This window comes from Rhinatrema bivittatum, chromosome 4 (assembly GCF_901001135.1).
Source record: "Rhinatrema bivittatum chromosome 4, aRhiBiv1.1, whole genome shotgun sequence".
In the NCBI taxonomy this organism is placed as follows: domain Eukaryota; kingdom Metazoa; phylum Chordata; class Amphibia; order Gymnophiona; family Rhinatrematidae; genus Rhinatrema; species Rhinatrema bivittatum.
This window is the reverse complement of record NC_042618.1, coordinates 55,813,989-55,819,052: the sequence shown is the minus strand read 5'-3', so window position 1 is coordinate 55,819,052 and position 5,064 is coordinate 55,813,989. Positions and strand designations below refer to the sequence as shown.

The window sequence follows — 5,064 nt, the reverse complement described above, 5'->3', positions numbered from 1 at the left end:
GTCCTCGGCTGCCCGAGATGGCCCCCTTATGTCCCAACATAGTCCACTTCTATGCTTCTCATCTGACTGGCTCTTCCTAGTCATGAAGGAAAGGATGTTAGTCCTTTTGAATGTGATTCTTCCTCTGTGGGAGCATGTGCTCTTGCCACTCATGGTCCTTTTCAGAAAAGCCCACCAGCTGGAATGGCAGTCATTTTGAAATCACTAAATCTTAAAAACAATCTTTTAAAGCCAAAAATGATATGGCTTTTGAAAAACCACAAAAATTAGTTTGGAACACCAATACATACCCTTAGGTGGTCCTCATACAGGCCACAATTTTGTAATCACCATTTTACAAGGGCTCATACTTCAGAGACTGCAGTGCACTTTTCTACTCAGAGCAGCATTAACAAAACCAAATTCCTCAATTTTGGTACAGATGAACCTTCATGGCCCAAGGGATCACACTTCGTCACTCCAACAAAAAAAGTCCATACTGAAAGTGCTGTGTTCTAAAATTATAATAAATTTGCTGATCACAATTATAGGCAGTAAGGAATTACAAAAATCAGAAAAAAAAACAGTTCAATAAGATCAACAAGCAACAGAAGCATAGATATAGTTCCTTATGCCACTTAAGTAAAGTTCAAGAAAACTGGGACCTCTTTTTTTTTCTTCCAAACAGGCCTCTTTCTATTACTACTTGACACTTAGAAGAAATCCTCTTCTCCTAATCTTTTATCTTTATCTTTTTACCTTTTATTTGAATTTATTAATCACCTGTATCCTGGACGATGTACCTGAAAACAATCATAGAAATTCAATAAATACACACCAAAATCTAAATTCACAGCAACAATACAGAAAACAGAACTTGGTGACTTCTTGTAACTTGCTGAACTTGGGATAGAAACTCCTCCAGAACTGGATTCTTTAAAGGTCATTTTTTGGAGATTACTACCCTTAACCAATATGCTTTGATGCAATTGCAACATTGCTCCCTGCTTGAATCCAATCCAACTTTAAGATAGTGAAGAGAGGAAAACAACTCTCTCTCTTCCCATGGGAGCTTGGACAGCCACAACCCTTACCTCTCCAGCAACCTGGAAGACGTGTTTTCCAAACACCAACCATCACTAGACTCCCTCTAGTGGCTGTAAGGATATTACCAATGACCCACTCTGTTGAGAATGGATTCTTACTGTCACTCAATAAACCACCAGCACCCCCCTGAATCTCCTCTTACCGGAATGTTTTTCCCTTTCTCTATAGGAGGGCCTAGCCAGCCCCATATTCACCCCCATCAGAGAAAGGGAAAATTAGGAACATACGTCACATTTTTGGCACAGAAAAAGCATCCATTTGCTAGAAAACTCCTTCTTTGAGGATGGAGTTGATCTGTTTTTTTAGATTAAGTTGTTGATCTAGAATTACCCCAAGATCTCTTACAGTGGGTTGGGACGTTATGGTGCTGAAAGCTGGGTCGTTGGAGATCAGGGGTTTAGGAGGGAGGTGTGGAGAGATAAGGAGCAGCTCTGTTTTGGAGGAGTTAAGAGCGAGGTGGATGTTGGTAAGGAAGTCATTTATGGTGGCAAGACATGTGTTCCAGAAAGCAAGGGCATCTGAGCGAGAGTTGTGAATGGGAATGATGATTTGCACATCATCTGCATAGAGGTAGAATTTGAGGCCAAGGTCTGTGAGGAGCTGACATAGTGGTGTGAGGTAAATATTGAAGAGGGTAGAGGAGAGGGAGGAGCCTTGGGGGACACCTTGAGACAGGGGGTAGAGTGTGGATTTGGCGTTTCCTATTTTGACGGAGAACTTTCTGTTGGATAAATAGGATTTAAACCATAGCAGGGCTAGGCCTGAGATACCTATTTCGGTTAAACGGTTGATGAGGTGGTTGTGATTGATGGTATCAAAGGCAGCTGAGATGTCGAGGAGGGCGAGGAGGTAACAGTTGCCCTGGTCCATGCCTATGAGCAAGTGGTCCGTGAGAGAGAGCAGGAGAGTTTCAGTATTGAGGTACTTACAGAAGCCATATTGGGCTGGATGCAGTATATTATTGTTTTCAAGATATTCTGTAAGTTGGATGTTCACAATCTTTTCCATAATTTTGGAGAGGAAGGGCAGGTTAGAGATTGGGCGGAAGTTGGCGGGGTCTTTGGGGTCTAATGCTGTTTTTTTAGGAGGGGTTTAACAATTGCTTGTTTGAGGGCATCTGGGACAGAGCCTGAAGAGAGAGAGGAGTTTATAATGTCTGCGATAGGTTTGGAGATAGAATTTGGGATGGAGAGGAGGGATTTTGTGGGAATGGTGTCTGAAGGGTGAGATGCGGGTTTGAGTTTTCTGAGAATTGATTCCACTTCTTTAGAGGAAGTCAGGTCGAGGGTTTGGAGGGTGGGTGTAGTGGGGGAAGGTTGAAGGGGGGGGGGGAAATGGGGGAGATGGATGTTGAAATCTGCGGAGAATGTTGGTGATTTTTGCGAGGAAATATTGGGCGATTTCTTCGCTCTTGGCGGTGGCTTCATTTTCAGGGATAGCGGGCTGGGAGGACTTGGTAAGGTTGGCTACATAATTGAAGAGGGCTTTCGGGTTGTACAAGTATTCGTGGATCTTGGAGGCATAGAAATCTCGTTTGGTTTTGAGTGTGGTTATTCTATAATGGTGAAGGGCGGTTTTGTAGCTTGAGGCGAGTTGGGGTGAGGGGGCTTTACGCCAGATTCTCTCTCGCTGCCTAAGAGTATTTTTTAGGGATCTTAATTCTGTCGTGTACCATGGTTGATGGTTTTTTGTGGATTGGTGTAGGTTTCGTCTGGAGATGGGGCATAGTTTGTCAGCAATTTCAAGAGTTATGCTGAACCAGGATGTGATGGCAGTTTCTGGACTGGAGCAGTCAAGGTTAGTAGAGGCGTTGGAGATAGCAAGAGCCAGTTCATCTCCTGAGCAGGGTTTCCTGAAGGTAATTGTAGTGTTGTTTGTGGGGGTGGGGGTAGTGGGGAAGTTAAGAGGAAGTAAGGCTTCTATGAGGAAGTGGTCCGACCAGGGTACAGGGGAGCAGGTGGGGGGGTGGGAAGGTAGGAAACAATGGTTGATGAATATGAGGTCCAGGGAGTGTCCAGCTTGATGGATGGGGGAGGTAACGATTTGTTTAAGACCTATTGCTTGGAGTGCCGTGAGGAATGTCTCACAAGAGGGGGTAAGCTCAGTATTCTGAAGAAACTCAGACCCCTCCTCCACTATCATGATTTCCGCACTGTCGTCCAAGCTACCCTTTCCTCAAAGCTTGACTACTGTAATGCCCTCCTCCTCGGTCTACCCTCCTCCACTACCAAACCCTTACAAATGTTCCAAAATGCAATCGCCAGGGTTATCACCAACTCACGGAAAGCTGATCACATCACCCCCATACTCAAAGAACTCCACTGGCTCCCCATCGCATCCCATATTCTCTTTAAAATCTTAACCATAGTACACAAATCCATTCACTCCTACAACTAACTGGCTTGATGAACCCTTTTGTCCCATACGCTCTGAATGACCCATTCGATCTGTCAACAAAGGCACCCTCTCTATTCCCCCTTTAAAAAAAGCCCACCTCTCCGCCACAAGGGATCGCGCACTCTCCATTGCAGGCCCTAAACAATGGAACGCCCTCCCCACCACACTCAGACTTGAGCCATGTTACTCCAAGTTCAGAAAAAAACGTAAAACGTGGCTCTTCCGACAAGCCTACCCAGATTAATCTTCCCCCCCCTCTCCTTCAACAGCCCCTCCTAAATTGAACCCATTTGTATATAGACTCTTGTAATTAGCCTGTTACACTTAAGCCTTTATATATAGACCGTGTACATAGCCTGTTACAGTTTTTTAACGCTTTAATTCTCAATGCCTTCTGCCCTATGTATATTCCTCCCAGTTTCCCCTCCCTGTTGATTGTACTTTCAGCCTATTAGTTACAATGTGAACCGGTATGATGCTTGCATACTAATGCCGGTATATAAAAGTTATAAATAAATAAATAAATAAATAAATAACTACCTCTAAATAAAATTCATGGCGATGCATCTCCTCAAGGCTATTTTGTCCTGTACAGGGGCTACACCTGGGGAAAAGATGTGAATGAGGCTATCTGTAAGTGAAAATAGTTTTGACACACACAATGCTACTTTAGTATAATCACTACATTGCTTGTGCCAAAGAAAGTAAGATAAATAGAAAAAGAGTCCAAAGATCTGCAACCCCTCCAAAGAATTGGGATTTTGGAACCCATACATTCCCAATGGACCAAAAGGTAAATCCACTGAAACATGCGTACCCATAAAAGAAGGTGAAAACAACTCTCCCTCGCCACTTGAGTATAGCAGAAACACAGCCTCTTCAGAAACTTAGGCCCAAAACACCTGGGCACTAAAAATACCTTACTCCTGTTCATAAGGATAAACAGAAAATAAAGTTCCAAAGACACCTTAGTAAAATTCTCCTGGATGGAAAATATATATTCACCCTGTATAAACTCCATGTCGGAGAAAATACATTCCTCGGTTACTTGGGATCTCTGGTTTATAGCTTCAGAAGTATTCAATTACAATTCATAACAACTGCAGTTTGGAAATCCTAGAAAATCTCACCTGTGGACGTGAGGAACCACACAGGTCTGAACTCCATTGCAGCATTTCCTGTCCAGGTTGAAGTGAGAGCTGAAAAGGAAATGAAAGGTAATGGAAAACAGCATCCAGATGACAAATATATTTCTTGGAAAAGAAGAATTATTGTTATTTATTTGATTTAAAATAGCACAAAACAATTAAATGAATTGATATCACAGATAGAAAATAGAGGAAAGATAAAAGAAAAGCTTTGGAACACATTTATATATATATATATTTTTTTTTCATTTTTCACCTTTTGTACATATTTTGTGAGGTTGTTTCACAATAAACACTAATCAACATTCCAATACTGGAATTGAAAAATTCCCATCTTATAAACACTGGTTATTGTTGCGCTTGGAGGTGGACCCTTATCCTGGAGCAGTGTAGGACGGCTCCCTGGTCAGGCCCAGGTCAGGGAGCACCTGCC

General features: G+C 42.7%; 1 long non-coding RNA gene across 1 annotated transcript; it reads right to left on the bottom strand.

The window, feature by feature from the left end:
• Nucleotides 1-273: 273 nt before the first annotated feature.
• Nucleotides 274-4,662, bottom strand: LOC115089309. The gene is made up of 3 exons (XR_003856060.1): nt 4,614-4,662; nt 4,024-4,087; nt 274-782 (listed from the first exon to the last, which is right to left on the bottom strand). It is a non-coding gene; the product is annotated as an uncharacterized LOC115089309 (long non-coding RNA).
• Nucleotides 4,663-5,064: the final 402 nt, after the last annotated feature.